A 19411-nucleotide genomic window follows, 5' to 3' on the forward strand; every position below is an offset into this window, starting at 1 on the left:
ATTAGAGTAACATTAGTTACCCAGTGATGCTTGCTCGTTTTCTTGGTTTTGAAAAAAGACACAGAACATCGAGCTACAATTCTCCTGTTTCTCCATGAGGCTGAAAACATGAATTAGAAAATCTACAGAACACAAATAAAAGGACAGATAGCAGCAAGCAAGTCCTGGTTATCACCCAATATACCTGTACATTTATTTAAGTAAGGGCTGGTTCAGACGGACGCTTGCGGAGCGTTTACCGCAAGCGTTCAGATCGCCGTGGTAAACGCTCCCATTCAAGCGAATGGGAGCGTTTACACCGAGCTTTTGCACGTGTTTGCACGATCGCGGCGTTCGGGTCCCGATTTTCGCTAACGTTCGGCCAACCGCGACAGCTAATGTCCCCCTAGGGGAATAAAAAACGCGACCGCATCGGTACGCGACGCGAAGGCTACTGAAAGCCTGACCGCGCAGCCGCCGCAACGCCTCCAAATGCGACGCCAAGCAGACGTCCGTCTGAACCAGCCCTTACTAAGCTCATTTGTATACAAGGTTGCTAGTAAAAAGTGAAATTTGACATTCAGGAATTCATGGCCTGCTCCAAATATTATAGTATCATTATTATTATTAAAACATCATAGTGTTTACAGAGTAGAATTTAAACAACAGTGTTTGTCATTTCATACACAGTTCATGCCTAGTTCAATGAGAACAAACAATATACAGAAAGTAGTTATGTTACAGCCTGTATAGCCAAGAAGCAATAGTGGGTGGACCCTGCCTTATGAGCTTACAGTTTAGAGATGAGAGAGGGATGAATTGCTGGATATGGTGATGACAATGCTTTAGTTAAAGAGGCAACAGGTAATTTGACAGATGGTGCAGAAGGATCCCTCTCTGATCATATTCAAATGGCAGTCTTCTAATATGTGACCTCCTTTAGCTACTATGAGTATAAATGGGAGTCAGTATTGCCCCCAACCTGTGGGCTTGGTGTGTACGGTTATTAAAGGGGTTCTTTCGCGAAAAAAGTAGGTGGTTAAAAAATGTGACAGATGACAGGTTTTGGGCCAGTCCATCTTTTTAAGGGGGATTCTCAGGGCTTTCTTTGTTTTCAACAGCATTTCCTGAACAGCAGTTTAACTGCCAAAATATCAAGATACCAGCCGGCCTTCCTAATCACTTGCACACTATTATGTCAGTTAAATTTTGCAACTGTTGTTCAAGAAATGCTGTTGAAAACAAAGAAAGCCCTGAGAATCCCCCTTAAAAAGATGGACTGGCCCAAAACCTGTCATCTGTCACATTTTTTAACTGCCTACTTTTTTCGCCAAAGAACTCCTTTAAGAGGTTATCTGTCTTTATAGCTATTGTACGCAGAGATGGTGGAAAAATAACACGTTTCGTTTTTTTAAAAGGGAACCTGAAGTGAAAGGGACATGGAGGTTGGCATATGTATCTCTTTTTAAACAAAGCAAATATTTATTGGCTGTCCTGCTGATCCTCCTTCTCAAATACTTTTAGACTAGGGATGCTCATTCGGATTTTGCGAATTGAAATTTCCACACTTCCAATCGGAAATCCGAATTTCCGATCGGAATTCAGAAATCGGATATCCGAACTCAAAAATCGGATTTCTGTGGAAATACTGCATTACCACAACTTGGATTGTGTATTCGACTAATCAGAGAATGCAAAGTCAACTCGGAAGTATTTGGCCAATCAGAAAATGCAAAAACATGACCCAAAAAAACCACGGAAACCAATTGGAAATCCATGGAATTGGTAATTGGCATTAGTAGAAATAGGAATTTCTGCAGAATCAGAAATCAGCATTTCCGACCATCCCTAGCTCTGACCGAACTAGTCTGACTAGATTAGCCGCATGCTTGTTTCAGGTGTGTGATTGAGACACTACTGAGGCCAGAAAAATCAGTAAGACTGCCAGGCATCTGGTATTGCTTAAAAGGAAATAAATATGCCTCTCACTCCAAGTTCCCTTTAAGTTTAAGGAATGAGAGGCATGGATAACTAAACACCAGATAGACAAGGACATGAGTGGGACAGAGAGGTGAAGAACTGAGAGTTAGCATTGGATATTATCTGAACAGAGTGATATTGTAATCCATATGGAAGGGATGACTTATCCCAGGCTGTAAATTAAGATGGAGAATGCAAAGGCTCTTCACTGCCATTATGGTTCTGCAACCTTAAAGTCAATGGGAACTGTTTAAAAAAAATCCAGATACTTACCTAAGTGAGGGAAGGTTCTGGGTCCTGTAGAGCCTTTCCTCTCCTCTCCCGGTCCCAGTTGCAGCGCAGGATCCCTGTGGCAGTATTCAACCAATTTGGTCAAATACTGCCGTGTCCGCCACCAAAGAAAGGCTTTGGAAGTGTTCAGGAGCCCGAGTGCTCCCAAAGACGGGCTCCTCTATACTGCGCATGTGCGAGTGCTCTCTCTTGCACACTCACACATGCGCATTATGAAGCCACGGTGTCTTTGAGAGGACTCGGCTCCTGAAGACTTCCAAAGTCCCCCACGGCGGGAGGAGGAGCTGCCGCTGCAACGAGTGCAACGGGAGAGGAGAGGGAAGGCTTTATAGGACCCAGAGCCATTCCTCTCCTTATGTAAGTATCTGTTTTTTTTTTAAAACACGATTCCCATTTACTTTAAAGGACCACTTGCCCGAAAATTGTAACATTTAACCACGGGCGGGTTCGGCATACAAAGTGTATAATACACTTTGTAATGTATACAAAGTGTATTATACAGGCTGCCTCCTGCCCTGGTGGTCCTAGTGATCAAGGGACCACCAGGGCAGGAGGAAGCCCCCCTAGTAAACACACACACACACTGATTCTGCCCCCTGCCCCCTGATCGCCCACAGCACCCCTCAGACCCCCCGATCACCCCTGTAATCACCCACTGATCACCTGTCAATCACCCCCTGTCACCACCTGTCACTGCCACCCATCAGATCAGACCCTAACCTGCCCCTTGTGGGCACCTGATCACCCGCCCACATCCTCAGATCGCCCGCAGACCCGCCTTAGATCACCTCCCAAGTGCATTGTTTACATCTGTTTTCCCCTTTAATCACCCACTGATCACCCACCAATCACCCCTCTAATCACACCCTGATCACCTATCAATCACCCTGTCACCCCCTGTCACCACCTGTCACTGCTACCCATCAGATCAGACCTTAATCTGTCCCTTGCTGGCACCCAAACACCAGCCCACACCCTCAGATCGCCCTCAGACCCCCCCCTGATCACCTTCCCAGTGCATTATTTACATCTGTTCTCCTCTCTAATCACCCACTGATCACCCATCAATCACCCATCAATCACCCCTTGTCACTGCTACCCATTATACCCATCAGATCAGACCCTCATCTGCCCCTTGAGAGCACCCAATCACCCGCTCACACCCTCAGATTGCCCTCAGACCCCCCCCCCCCCGATCACCTCGCCAGTGCATTGCTTGCATCTATTCTCCCCTCTAATCACACCCTGATCACCTATCAATCACCCCGTCACCCATTGTCACGACTACCCATCAGATCAGACCCTAATCTGCCCCTTGTGGGCACCCAAAAACCCGCCCACACCCTCAGATCGCCCTCAGACCCCCTGATCAGCTCCCCAGTGCATTATTTACATCTGTTCTCCCCTCTAATCACCCACTGATCACCCATCAATCACCCCCTGTCACCACCTGTCACTGCTACCCATCAGATCAGACCCTAATCTGCCCCTTGCGGGTACCCAATTACCCGCCCAAACCCTCAGATCGCCTCAGACCCCCCCCCCCTGATCACCTCCCACAGTGCATTGCTTGCATCTATTCCCCCCTCTAATCACACCCTGAGACACTCATCAATCACCTCCTGTCACCCCCTAGCACACCTACCCATCAGATCAGGCCCTAATTTGCCTCGCGTGGGCTCCTGATCACTCGGCCAAACCCTCAGATCCCCCTCAAACCCCCTTCCGATCAACTCCCCAGTGCATTGATTGCATCTATTCTCCCCTCTATCTCATCCTGTCACCACCTGTCACCCCCTAGCACTCCTATCCATCAGATCAGGCCCTAATCTGCCCCCTGCGGGCATCTGATCACACAGCCAAACCTTCACCCGCCCCACCGCAGTGCCAAAAATTTTTTTCCATCTCTACGACTTAATTGTGGCTGAGACCAACCATTATGTCACACAATACGCAACCGCCAATCCAAGAAGCTACCATGCCCAGCCTTTTCGGTCGAAACCACTCCAAGTTTCCGAACGGAACATTTTTTGGGGCCTTCTCCTTAACATCTAGTCTAGTCAAAAAGATTGTAATGCGGTTTTATTGGTCTATGCACCCAATACATCACATGCCCATGTTCTCTGCTGCCATGTCCAGGTCATGATTTGAGAACATCCTGCGTTTCCTGCACTTCAGTGCCAATAAAACCTGTCATCTAAGAGGCCACCCAGCATGGGTATGTGTAAAAATACACCCCAAAACACATTATACTATTTCTCCTGAGTATGTCGATAGTGTGACACTTTTGTACAGCCTAGGTGCGCTAAGGGGCCCAAAGTCCTATGAGCACCTTTAGGCTTTACAGGGGTGCTTACAATTTAGCACCCCCCAAAGTGCCAGGACAGTAAACACACCCCACAAATGACCCCATTTTGGAAAGTAGACACCCCAAAGTATTCAGAGAGGGGCATGGTGAGTCCATGGCAGATTTCATTTTTTTGTAACAAGTTAGCAGAAATGGAAACTTTTTTTTATTTTATTTTTTTTGTCACAAAGTGTCATTTTCTGCTAACTTGTGACAAAAAATAAAATCTTCTATGAACTCACTATGCCTCTCACTGAATACTTTGGGATGTCTTCTTTCCAAAATGGGGTCATTTGGGGTTATTTATACTATCCTGGAATTCTAGCACCTCATAAAACATGACCGGTGCTCAGAAAAGTCAGATATCAAAAAGCTTCAAAATGGGAAAATTCACTTTTTGCACCATAGTTTGTAAACGCCATAACTTTTACCCAAACCAATAAATATACACTTATTGGATTTTTTTTTATCAAAGACATGTAGCACAATAAATTTGGACAAAATGTATATAGAAATTTTACTTTATTTGAAAAATGTCAGCACAGAAAGTTTAAAAAAATCATTTTTTTGACAAAATTCGTGTCTTTTTTGATGAATATAATAAAAACTAATAATCACAGCAGCAATCAAATAGCACCAAAAGAAAGCTGTATTAGTGACAAGAAAAGGAGGTAAAATTCATTTAGGTGGTAGGTTGTATGACCAAGCAGTAAACAGTTAAAGCTACAGTGGTCTTAATGTAAAAAAAAAAGTGTCTGGTCCTTAAGGGGTTTTAAAGGGGAATTGAAGTAAGAGGTATATGGAGGCTGCTATATTTATTTCCTTTCAATTAATACCAGTTGCCTGGCAGCCCTGCTGGTCTATTTCTCTGCAGTAGTATCTGAATAACACCAGAAACAAGCATGCAGCTAGTCTTGTCAGATCTGACTTTAAAGTCTGAAACACCTTATCTGCTGCATGCTTGTTCAGGGGCTATGGCTAATAGTATTAGAGGCAGAGGATCAGCAGGGCTGCCAGGCAACTGGTATTGCTTAAAAGGAAATAAACATGGCAGCCTCCATATACCTCTCTCTTCAGTTCCCCTTTAAGACTGCAGTCCTTAAGTGGTTAAAATACATGTAAACACATACAAATAAGAAGTACATTTCTTCCAGAGTAAAATAATCTATACATTATTTTTCTCCTATGTTTCTGTCACTTACAGTAGGTAGTAGAAATCTGACATGTTTTGGACTAGCTCAGTGATGGCTAACCTTGGCACTCCAGCTGTGGCAAAACTACAAATCCCATCATGCCTCTGGCTCCCCAAGATATGCATAGAGCTGTCAGAGTATTGCAATGCCTCATAAGACTTGTAGTTCCACCACAGCTGGAGTGCCAAGGTTAGTCATCACTGGACTAGCTCATCTTCTCATGGGAGAATTAAGGCTTTTCTTTATTTTCAAAAGCATTTAGTGAATTGTAGTTGCTCAGTCCAACTGCCAAAAAAGGTGTGCACGGAGCAGGGAGGCCGGCCAGCACCTTTGTATAAATAATTTTCAGGGAGTGGCTTTACAAAGAATAAAGAAAGGCCTTGCTGAGAATCCCCCACAATGAGATGGAGTAGTCCAAAACCTTTTGGTTCTGTCAGATTTCAACAACCTACTGTATATAAGTGACTGCAATATAGGAGAAAATGAATTCAAGGCTCGTTTTACTCTGGAAGAAACATACTTCTTATTTGTATGTGTTAACATGTATTTTACATTTTACAGTTTTTCGAGATAGTGGTCATTTAATAAATCAGGGCCAGTACATTATAATAAACATTAAAACAAACAAACAAACAAACAAAAAAAGCAATTCCAAAAAACTGCATAATGTGATCCAATACTTCTGCATCTCACCTACAGTAAGTACGGATCAGGTCGTCTCATGGCCTGATCTGCGCCAAGCTGTGCCTGGCTTGGACGCCGCCATAGACCGTAATGTTAATACGGCTAGTTTTTTTTACATGACCTAAAAGTTTCAGCTCACCCTGCGCCCAACTGAACGACGACAAGGTCATATGCACGCCAGTAAGCAAGACTTCTGTTTTTCTGTTTGGAGTTTTCATGCTTTATACATTATGGTAAGTAAAGTAAAACACACTATAACATCTTAGAGTGTATGAAGCAAGTTCAGTCTCTCTCAAAAATAATTATAGTTGAAAAAAAAAGTTGAGTTGCTCTGAATAGTTCTGCTGTAAAGGGAGGCCATCAAACAAACCACAATACAAGGAAAACAAGCCAGGTGATGAGCTGTGCGAGTCTGGCACGACTGATCGTCCATGTGAATGAACCCTTACATAATTAAATGGGTTTTTATTTCACTTTATTTTCATTACAGCGAGGCTGTTTATTCAGCAGGGTTATTAACCTTCAGATAAGTTTACGTAACTAGCTACTACATGCCATTGTGCAACTTTCACTTCAGCCTTCCAGCATCCTTTCTCTGCCTTTTAGTTGTTTATGTCAGTGTAGAAAACGCTTTTTATTTCTGTTGGCTTTGACATTACGGAGAGTGAAGCAGAAGAAATTAGATCCCCTCATTTTATCATGGCTGTGATGGGAGACTGGAACAGAAAATATAATATGGAGATGTCACAGCTGGAGTCTTCAACAAATACAAGGAGGCACAGAAAGTACAATCAAGCCAACTATTTGTGAAAATTGCAAATCATGGGACTCCATAGGAAAATTTAGATTAAGCCCATGGCCCTGCACACCCAGATAACATTCACCTTATAGTCACATGCATGCGTACAACATAAAGAACACACATTTGGAAGTGCAGATACATAGATAGCCAGTAGCCACAACTGTAACTTGGCCAATAAAACAGAATGCACATATGCAGAGACTGCAGATAAATTGCAAGAGAACACAATTTTGAAAGTCCTGTGCAATCCTCACTTCCTGTGTGGAAGCCTTGGGAACACCATTTTGTTTTGGAGAAATGTCATACTCAGTACAACCTTCCCCCAGACTCAATCTGTGAGCACCTGCTTATTTTCCTAATCCCCCATGGTGTTGTCTCTGAACCCCAATGCCTGATTAAAGTACAAATGTGTGGTGGCCACATGTGTAAAGAGCACACAAAAATATGGAAAGGACAGTGCACAGGGTACAGACAACATTGGCAACATATACTCCTAGTCTCCAGTATGGCTGTAGTTATAGGTGGCCACATATGGCCACCGGTGTCTGAAACAGAGACAATCACCTGAGGGACAACAGGCAGGGGCAGCACTAGATGCAATTAACTTTTGGTACATATTTACCTGTTCCACCTCTAAAGAGTTCTGCTTTTTGGAGTTGCTCTCGACATACTGCAGGTGCTACCACGGTGCACTGATATACTGTACAATATTGTATTTTTAATGTTGTTATCATGGACATGTTACTTCAACTTTTCTGCCTCTGAGGAAGCGAAGCGGCTCTTATGGAGGCTGTGAAATATGTTTCAGGCTGTTTGTTGAAATTATTGCACTTTACCGTGGCGATTTTAGTTTTATGGATTTAGGACTGTCCTGCCGTCATTTTTTACACTTTATAAAAAGTATTACATTTTATATTGTACATTTATGTTTGGCCTAAAGAAAACCTTGCTTTTATTTTATTTCTGCTACTACGTACAGGGCTGCTCATCAGGATTCCAAACTTTTTTACGCTATCCGGATCGGATTCCGCTATGTGTGAATATTTGGCAGCATACCCCGGATATCCGATATCAGGATCCGAAATACTGTAACTAAGGAGCTGATGTCCTTGAGCCAATCAGAGGGCTCCCAGCAGAAGCCCTAGCAACCAATCACAGAGGGGAACCCTGGCCAGCCCCACGTGACCTCATTGAGCCAATCAGAGGGCTCCCAGTCTAAACCCTGGCACCCAATCAGAGAAATGAGCACTGGTCAGCCCCCCTGTATAATAAGGCAGGCTGCCATGATGAGACATATCGTCTTAGCTTGCTGAATGCTCACTGAGAGACATGCTCCAGTGCTGGTGGCCTACCAAGGGCTGTACACAGTTATAAACCTAAAGCTGTTCAGTGATTAACCCCTTCACTACTATCACTACACTACTGTTAAATCGTTAATTAGCTTGATTGATGTCATAGTGTGACAGTCAGAGTGTGTGCTCCAGTGCTGCTGGGCCAAGGGCTGTACACAGTGATAAGCTTATTCAGTGATTAACCCCTTCACTATCTCTACACTACTACTGCTGCCTGCTGGCCAGCTATTAGCCTTAGGTATAGGTTAGGTTAGGGATTAGGGGATAGGCTTACTGTGTTATTGTGTAGTTGGTACTGTAGTACTGCAGTCAGTGTGCTAGTAGTTGTTAGAGTAGTAGTACTACTGTGTTAGCTTTCTACAGAACTGCTGTGCTGTGAGCAGTGCCAGTGTGACAGTTAGTGTGCACTAGTGTCTTCTCCTCTGCTGTCTGACTGTCACTCGGCACTTGCCACGTGTAACGTGGCACATGCCACGTGTTACGTGGCACTTGTCAACTGGCACTTGCCACGTGTCACGTGTCACTTGCCACATGTAACTTGGCACGTGTCACGTGGCACTTGCCAAGTGTTACGTGGCACTTGTCACGTGTCATGTGGTACTTGCCACGTGCCACTTGGCAAGTACCACGTGACAAGTGCCATGTGACATGTGCCACGTGACACGTGCTAAGTGCCAATTGCATCATGCCATGTCCGGCATGCTCCTGGCACACATTACACCTGCTGCTGCTGCATTGCCCTGCTCCTGCTGCCTGTGCAGCTCCCACCGCCAGGCCAGGGTGCCACAGGCCACTGATACCACCTATATTTAACCCAAAACACAATTGCTGCTTAAGTTTTTGGAGGTGTCTTGGCTGAAAACTGTCATGTTGTGTGGTTGGACTTTGGACACAATGTGGGCTGCACGACCGCTGTCTGGAACCTAGGCCTAATGTTAATTGACAGCCATTTTTTTGGGGGGGGGGGCGGGATTTTAAGTCCCCACATCATCAATTAGTGTTCCCCTTTACAAAAATAATGATGCTACATGCCTCATATACCCTAAAACGTTTTTTTTAAAGCAATTTAAAGGCCACTTCCGTTTTTTCTATCCGGATATCCGAATTTGCCCGGATATCCTGGATACTAGGGTCGGATATCCGATTCGGATTCAGATTGGAAAATTTTGAAATCAGATATCCGACCCGGATCGGATATCTGGGTATCCACACCCGGGTCAATCCGGATATTGAAAAGGGGTATCCGAGCAGCACTGATTACGTAGTCAGTCCTGCATTAGGTTACTTTAAAATTATATATAAAACTTCTGTGGCACAAAACCCCTTGACTGAGCTCTATTGGAGTCCCAGTAACCGAAAAAATATTTTTTCCTGAAAAGAGATTTGGGACACTGTAAAAACAGATTGTTAATAATAGCCAGAGAGATGACTGAGGAACAATGGCAGCATAGAGAGGTCTGTGATAATGATATTGGACCTCAGTGATCTCACCAGGCGGAGGTCAAGAAAGAGGGAACTGCAGCAAATCACACTCACCAACACTTTTATGACCAGTATCGTCATAGCTATGTCATTTTAAATACTAGGACTTTTCACTACTTCTGTGACATTGCTGCTGAGCTGATGTGCATATTTCATTTTAATTCTGCTTTAAAGAATTAAAAAAAACTTACTGAGCTGGGATATGAAAATATGGAACAAGGAAATACCTTAAATGCAATTTCATCCTATGTATTTTATTTTCCAGGTCTTCGGAAAGAACATAGTGTACTGAAAATAACTTTCCAACAACCCATATAATGTGTAGGACAGATCTTATAAGTAGTAAAATCAACCTTGTCAGGAAAAAGAAATAAATCTTGTCAGGCTCACATTTTACTATTAGCAGATTTACTTTCAACCAGCAGATGTCGCCTTAGGTCAGTAAAAGACTAATAATGCTCTAGCATAACATCAAGTAACTGAGGTCCTCTGTGGTAAAGGGTTTGTGGACCAAGCATAGAGTGGTGTAGATTTACAAAGGAAAATTTATAAAGATCAGAAATTGGTGCAGTAACTGCAGTTGCCTAAAATTTATGAAGATCAGAAATTGGTGCAGTAACTGCAGTTGCCTAAAACTGCGAATTACAGATGGATACTGATTGGTGGCTCGAGCCGCAGTAACAGGAACGCTATAGCGGGTGACAACACGTACAAAGGTTTGCGTTGACACCCTCTATAGCGTCCTGTTACCATGGTAATGCATGTAATGATACGTGTGGCAGCTCGCCGACTCCGAGTTGGCAAAAACAAAACTAGCTGTCGGCGGGGGACCAGAGGATCCAGGAGTGACGTTGAGGGCACAGGATGGCTGCAGGGGGCTGGTAAAAGCCCCAGGTAAGTGAAACTCATTGTTTTCGTAGGGTTTAGGTTGCCTTTAAATGAACCTTCAAAACTCACTTTTTCCGACAAGCATACTCTCTACCTTAGGCCATTCCCCCTTGGATCCCTGGCCAAGTACGCTGCCTCTAGGTATGACTATTGTATACTACCCCACCTCTTGTTCCCCCCCTCCCGCCTTCATTCTTTTAGAATGTAAGCACACAAAAGCAGGGCTCTCTCACACCCTTTTGTGTTTTGGAATTTTTATACATCTGTCACTGTAATCACCAATTCTGTATTTTGTACTAATTCTGTGTATTTTGTATATTGGTGTACACCTTTGTCTGTATTGTTTTGTACCCCATGTTTGTTTCTTACTTTGTACAACGCCACAGAATGTGTTGGCGCTTTATAAATCAATAAAAATAATGTTCATAATAAACATTAGCACTTTGTTGTCCATACACATATCCACACGACTGCCTTCTTCACAGACAGAAATAAAAGTGCTAATAATTATGTTTAGTTTGGAGAATCTTAGTTTAAAAAAAGTTACAGTATTTTGCACAAGCCAGTTTATCACAACAAGGTGTCTTCTGTTAAAGGACAGCACAGGACCAGCACAGAAAACAATGATGAATGTAAGTGATGGACAGTGACATTCACAAAACGTCAGGTAAATATGTTGGTTGCCTTTCTTCCCTGTGCATTTGTATGATGGAGCAAAAGACCAGTTCTGCCTGAACAGGCTTGCCGTGTTTACTTATATGAGCGCTGGGCAATTGCCCAAGCTGGATATTTTAGCATGATCACTTTGTACCCAGATCACAGCAATGTGTCTCATGTTTGCCCACTCACTCCTGCCCTCTTATTATGACACGTAAATCAGAGTTGGTAGAGACCATAGTTACTTTGTCTTATTGGATATTGTGGCTTAAAGGGACACTTAAGTCAAACAAAAAAAATGAGTTTTACTTACCTAGGGCTTCCAATAGCCCCCTGCAGCTGTACGGTACCCTCGCCGTCTCCCTCCGATCCTTCTGGCCCCGTCGGCAACTACTTTATGTTTCGGTGACAGGAGCTGACAGGCTGGGGACGCAAGTGATTCTTCGCATTTCCAGACACATTAGTACCCTCTATGCTGCTATATGGTATATGATATATGCTATAGCAGCATAGATGGCGCTATTGTGGCCAGGAACGCTAAGAATCGCTCGCGTCCCCAGCCTGTCAGCTCCTGTCACTGAAACAGGAAGTGGCTGCCGGCGGGGCCAGGAGGATCGGAGGGAGACGGCGAGGGCACCGGACAGCTGCAGGGGGCTATTGGAAGCCCCAGGTGAGTAAAACTCATTTTTTTTGTTTGACTTAAGTGTCCCTTTAATTACTGCCTTTTCATTGGTATTTCTTGATGCAGCTCACTGATATGCATCCGTTGATCTGCTCCCCAACATGATCAATACATATTACTACATTTCACAATGAATTCTGATCAACAACTTGATTGAAATCTATCAACCAATGTTTTTATCAGGCATGGTCGGAAGAGCCAATTTCCGATTCCGCGGTAATTCCGCATACCGCCACTACCGAAATTCCGCTTCCGCTACATTCCGGTGGAATTCCGTTACATTCCGCGGAATTCCGCGATATTCCACCACGTGCACTTTCCGTATTTTTAACCGGACTTCCGTAATTTTTAAACGGATTTCCGTAAATTTAGGAGGAAATACTCAATCGCTCATTTGAAATATCTATTGTTAATAAAATTGATTTGTATTTTGTAAATTTGGATAAAAAAAAGGTTGAAACCGTTATTTTAGCGCGGTAACTTTCCGCTGATTATGATTGGTCAACTCATTCCGCATCTCCTGATTGGTCAATTCATTCCGATTCCGATTTTGCCGGAATTCCGAATTCCGGATTGCAAATTCCGAATTCCGCGGAACCATCCGGAAACCCCAATTCCGACGGAATTTCGGAATTTTAGCTTCCGCGGAATTCGGAAGCCCATGCCTGGTTTTTATTTGTTTGATTCCATGTATTTTTCAAATTGGCCTACAAAATTTTGCATATGTTATGGCCTGCTTTACACAGTACAGGGCATGCTGTAAACTACTGTTGGGAAAACTAATGTCCTGTAATATCGGACCTAAAACATTATGGTACCATTTCCATAGACAGAGTTAGGCCCCGTTTACACTTAATCAGTTGGTATGCGTTAGTGTGCATTAGTGTGCGTTAGTACGCGTTAGTGTGCGTTAGTGCGCGTTGGTACGCATTTTTCCATAGCAGTGCATTGGGAAGAAGATTTCAGTTAAAACACGTTAAGTGTAAAAGAGGCCATAGAAAATTTGGGCGTTACTTTGAAAATCAGTTTTCTTTCAGTTATAACTGAGAGCAACTGATTAATAGAGATGTCGGCGAACGATTCCCGAACCGTTCGCCGGCGAACACCTCACCCTGGTAGTAGTACGGCTGCGCTGGCACAGCAGTGCACGTCCTAGATCGTGCTCCTGTTGCCGGGCACTTTCTGCGCATGTGCGTGACGTCATGAGTGACGTCACGCTCATGCGCAGAGAGTGCCAAGCAACAGGCGCGCGATCAAGGACGCGCACCGCTGGGCCAGCACAGCCGTACTTTTCCGGGTCATAGCGACCCGGAAGTAGTACAGGCACATAGAGATTTGCCCGCGAACAGTTCGGGCCATCTCTACTGATTAAGTGTAAAAGGACCCTTACACTTTAAAAAGCATTGCCGGCGAACACCTCACCCTGGTAGTAGTACGGCTGTGCCGGCCCGGCAGTGCGCGTCCTAGATCACGCTCCTGTTGCCGGGCACTTTCTGCGCATGTGCGTGACGTCATGAGTGACGTCACGCTCATGCGCAGAGAGTGCCCAGCAACAGGCGCGTGATCAAGGACGTGCACTGCCGGGCCAGCGCAGCCGTACTACTATGGGTCATAGCGACCCGGAAGTAGTACAGGCACATAGAGATTTGCCCGCGAACAGTTCGGGCCATCTCTACTGATTAAGTGTAAAAGGACCCTTACACTTTAAAAAGCATTGCCGGCGAACACCTCACCCTGGTAGTAGTACGGCTGTGCCGGCCCGGCAGTGCGCGTCCTAGATCACGCTCCTGTTGCCGGGCACTTTCTGCGCATGTGCGTGACGTCATGAGTGACGTCACGCTCATGCGCAGAGAGTGCCCAGCAACAGGCGCGTGATCAAGGACGTGCACTGCCGGGCCAGCGCAGCCGTACTACTATGGGTCATAGCGACCCGGAAGTAGTACAGGCACATAGAGATTCGCCCGTGAACAGTTCAGGCCATCTCTATTGATTAAGTGTAAAAGGACCCTTACACTTTAAAAAGCATTGCTGACAAAGATTTCTTCTTCCATAATCTATAGTATCTCCCGTAGCTCATAGTATCACTGATGGGAGAGAGGGGAAGTAAAGAGCATCACAGTCAGTCCGCTTATTCTTGAAAATGTCCAGGAAGTCCATTGCCTAATTAACACTCATGAATATTTAACAGCTTTCCAAACCACATGTAAAAAAGATTAATGGTACGGAACTTTAATGTATAGTGGGATAAACGTAATGTTTTTATGAGGTATGATCAATGCACCGTCATATTTCTGTAAGTCTTCTTTTAAAGAGCAATAAAATATTGTTTTAAGCTAGTTGCAAAGGAAATTGGATAGAAGCCTGTGTAGTTTTTATCACTGTCTATATTCTAAAGCTGATAATAGAAAACAGTGGATGAGAAGTTAAAACCTACAGAATCTGCAGTATGGTGAGTCTAGGTTTAAAGTGAACCTGAACTCAGAACTTCCTCTCTGCTCTGAAAGATACGCAACAGCATAATAACCTTTAAACAAAAAAACATGCATTTGTTACACTGATACAATTCCTAAATTAAATCTGCACTATTTCTACTTTCTGATTCATGGAAGCCGACATATTGTTTACATCTTGGGCTTTCAAATGAGCCTATCTGCCATCTTTGCCGTAGCAGTCATGTGACACAGGACACAAAGTGCAACTTGTACAACTTGTGATTAAACACATTAGACAGGCTCAATTCTCTAAATACATACAGGGTGTATTTCTCTATGTTTCCCTCTGTCCTGTGCAAAAGTTCAGGTCCACTTTAATTGCTGAATCAGTTGCAGCAGTGAGCTTAATCGCCACCTACAGCTTATGTACATCACAAGTGAAGGAAATTTTCAAGTTTCCCGCTGGGTCAGTTTTCATCTATTCCTTTTAGCTGAAAACTTTTTCACAACGGACGTCTGCATCCAAGTCATACAAAATAGCACAAAAATGCATAGCATTTGAAAAATAAGTTTAAAACAACTGATCATTTAAGGACCAATTTTTTTTATCTACCATCAGTGTAAACCAGCCTAGCTCACACAGATAACCCTGGCCAGAAAGTAATATTTTATCATCACTACTTTATAAGTCATCAACATATTCCATAGCTCTGTAGATGGATCAAAGAAATTCAGTTTCGTGACATGGTGGTGAAGTGAATACAGTGATTGGAAGAAGAATTTGAGCCTCTGCTGATTTTGCTCGTTTGCCCTCTAACCAGTCTTTAATTGACGTGGGTTTATTTTAGCAGTGAGAGATAGAGTAACGACAAAAGGACACTCAAAAACGCAGTGCCCCAAAGATTCCAAACTAGCCACCATGCCAAGACCATGGAGCTGGGACACAATTGTAGACCTGCACAAGGCTGGACTGGGCTACAGGACTATCGCCAAGAATCTTGGTGAGAGACAACAGGTGGCAATTGGCATGAAAATCCACAAATGGAAGAAACACAATGGAAGATCTCACGTTATAGAGCTGCAGTGATCATAAGGATGGTGACAAAGCAGCCCAAAACGACATGGGGAAAACTTGTCAATGATTTCAGGGCAACTGGAACCATAGTCATTAAGAAAACCATTGGTAACACACTATGTCGTGGAGCACTCAAATCTTGCAGAGCCCGCAAGGTCCCCCTGCTCAAGACAGCACGTGTACAGCCCCATCTGTAGTTTTCCAATGAACATCTGAATGATCCAGAGGAGAACTGGTTGTGTGGTCAGCTAAAACCAAAATTGAGCTCTTTGGAATAAACTCAACCCGCCATGTTTGGAGCAGGAGAAATTATGCCTATGACCCCAACAACAACACCCCCACCACCAAACATGGAGGAGGACAGATTATGCTTTGTGGGTATTTTCCTGATGAGGGGACAGGACACCTTCACCTCAAAGGGAAAATGGACATGTACCATCAAAACCCTCTGTGGCACAGTTAGTGACATGAATGTGCACTATGTAAAAGTCCTGTGAATGCTGTCATTGCTATATATATATATATACTTAATACTAGTACTAAACTACAGGTAGTCCCTGACTTCTGAACAGTCAACTTGTGGATGACCCGTGGCTGCAAATGGCTCAAAATGCCAAATTTGATTCTGTGTGATTATGAACAAGTGAAAAACCTTTTTTTTCAAAAACACCTTGCAGTTTTTGAGAAAATCTATTTTAAAAATTCGAACACATTTTTTCAAACCAACACTGGAGGCACAGGTGGGTACAGAGAAGGTACATGGGACAGAGATGGCATAGTGTTTGGACTTATGGACAGATTCATGTTAAGAACAAACCTACAGTCTCTATCTTAATCGTTTACCGAGGACTACCTCTACATAATTTATATAAAGACACATGGCAAAACATAAGAGCAGCATGGTGGTGTAGTGGTTAGCGCTCTCGCCTTGCAGTGCTTGGTCCCCGGTTTGAATCCCAGCCAGTTCAACATGTGCAAGGAGTTTGTATGTTCTCGCCATGTCTGTGTGGGTTTCATCCCACATCCCAAGAACATACAGATAAGTTAATTGGCTTCCCTCTAAAATATTGGCCCTAGAGACTACAATAAATACCATACATACATACATACATAGACACATGACTATGGTAGGGATTAGATTGTGAGCTCCTCTGAGGGACAGTTAGTGACAAGACTATAGTCTCTGTACAGCGCTGCGTAAGATGTTGGCGCTATATAAATACTAAATAATAATAATTAGAGTTTACAATCTTCTGTGATGTCTTTGGCTTTTTGGATGTACTGTAGATGTGACAATGGATAATGTAGATGTGACAATTCATTTTTTAAACTAACTTGTATTGAAAAAGGGCGGATCGATGTGCACATGCATGACAATGATATTGTGCATGGCATGTAGAGGAACGGCCATGATTGCCAGGCTTTTCCAGGACTTCTGCCCATCCCTCTGCACCAGTGTGAGGGCAGGTAAATAAGTGTATGGGAGGAGAAGTTGGGGTCAGTTCTTCATTGGCTCACAGCCATCTCAACAGCAGTGGTGAAGAGGGAGGCAGAGCCTAAAAGAAATGGAGAATTTACTTCAGAAAAAAAGGTGTAATCTAAGACAGAAGGCTGAATACAAAGAAGTTCAGACTAATATTAGTCTCAGTACTGTACAGAGGTGAATGGCTATTGCGTTTTATGGCTGCTTCCTGCTTACATAAAATATGTCCAGATGGATTTAAAGAGACCCAGAGACGAGATGATACTAAATTTATACATACCTGGGGCTTCCTCCAGCCCCATAAGCCTGGATCGCTCCCCACGCCGCCATCCTCCACTGCCTCTGTCCACCGGTACCGGGTCCCATAATTTCGGCCAGTCGACGCAAGCGCAGTGCGCTCCCTCCGTACTGCGCAGGCGCATGCGTACAAAGCCAGAGGGAGCCCCTGTGCATGCGTACAACTGGTCGCATCCGCCGGAACTGACGGGACCCGGAACCGGCGATAGAGGCAGCGGAGGATGGCGGCGTGGGAGCGATCCAGGCTTATGGGGCTGGAGGAAGCCCCAGGTATGTATAACATCTTTTTCAATTTTGCAGGTTGTCTTCGTCTCTGGTTCCCTTTAAGCCTCTCATACAAAGCATTGGTAATAAATGGCTTCTCTCTGACAGCCAACTGTTTCAGCTAACAGAATGAGTTATCACACAACAAAACAGGTTAAATGTGAATTCTCCTTTTCTGTGCATAGTTGTGACATCACCAATTCACCAGCAGGTTGGTATATTCCGTGCTGACGTTAACATCACCCTCAGCATGGAAATTAGATCCATGGAATTTGTGAGTTTCTTCTCACATTTCAAAAAATTACTTATAAGTTAAAAGATACCTCTCCCCCTAACTGAACTTAGTTTATGGTAGAGACATATGACTTTGGCAGGGATTAGACTGTGAGCTCCTCTGAGTTACAGTTAGTGACAAGACAATACACTGTTTTCACTAGAAATTGGATCGTTAGTGGCCACCTTAAAGGGACACTTAAAGGGGCACTACAGCGAAAAACTTTAAAATTTAAAATATGTGCAAACATATACAAATAAGAAGTACATTTTTTCCAGAGTAAAATGAGCCATAAATTACTTTTCTCCTATGTTGCTGTCACTTACAGTAGGTAGTAGAAATCTGACAGAAGTGACAGGTTTTGGACGAGTCCATCTCTTCATAGGGGATTCTCAGGGATATATTTATTTTCAAAAGCACTTAGTGAATGGCAGTTGCTCTGTCCAACTGCCAAAAAACTGTGTAGGGAGCAGGGAAGCTGGCCAGCATCATTGTTTAAATCCTTTTTAGGGAATATCTTTATAAAGAATAAAAGCTTTGCTGAGAATCCCCTATGAATAAATGGACTAGTCCAAAACCTGTCACTTCTGTCAGATTTCTACTGCCTACTGCAAGTGACAGCAACATAATAGAAAAGTAATTTATGGCTCATTTTACTCTGAAAAAAAAATGTACTTCTTATTTGTATGTGTTTGCACATACATTTTACAGTTTTTCACTGTAGTACCCCTTTAAGCCAGGAATAAAAAAATCAGTTTTACTTGCTTGGGGCTTCTACCAGCCCCCTCTAGCCATCCCGTGCCCTCGCAGTCACTTATGGAGCCTCCGGTCCCCGCTGCCAGCTAGTTTTGTTTTCGCTGACAGGCCCCGCCAGGGGCCTGTGCAGGCCTGGCCACGTGTATCCTTATTCATGTTCCCATCCTCAATAGCTTCCTGCACAGTCCTCAATAGCTTCCTGCACAGGCGGAGGACGCTAATGCGGATGGGAATGCAAAGAAAAATACATGTGGCCAGGCCAGTCGGTCCTGTCAGCTAAAACGAAACTAGCTGGCGGGGCGGGGGACTGGAGGCTCTGTGAGTGATTGCGAGGGAATGGGAGGGCTGCAGGGGGCTGGTAGAAGCTCCAGGTGAGTAAAACTGATTTTTTTTTTATTCCTGGCTTAAGTGTCCCTTTAAGCAGGTGTGGTGTACTCAAGCAGCTTGCAAGCTACCAATCATTTGGTTCTGAAGCTACCATAGCCATGCATAT

General features: G+C 43.9%; 1 protein-coding gene across 1 annotated transcript in view; it reads right to left on the reverse strand.

Annotated features, from left to right (window-relative positions):
* Positions 1 to 19411, reverse strand: part of RSPO1 (R-spondin 1) — a 225482-nt gene that overhangs the window by 78265 nt on the left and 127806 nt on the right. The gene's annotated exons all lie outside the window — the stretch shown is intronic.

This window comes from Hyperolius riggenbachi, chromosome 2, assembly GCF_040937935.1.
Source record: "Hyperolius riggenbachi isolate aHypRig1 chromosome 2, aHypRig1.pri, whole genome shotgun sequence".
NCBI classification, from domain to species: domain Eukaryota; kingdom Metazoa; phylum Chordata; class Amphibia; order Anura; family Hyperoliidae; genus Hyperolius; species Hyperolius riggenbachi.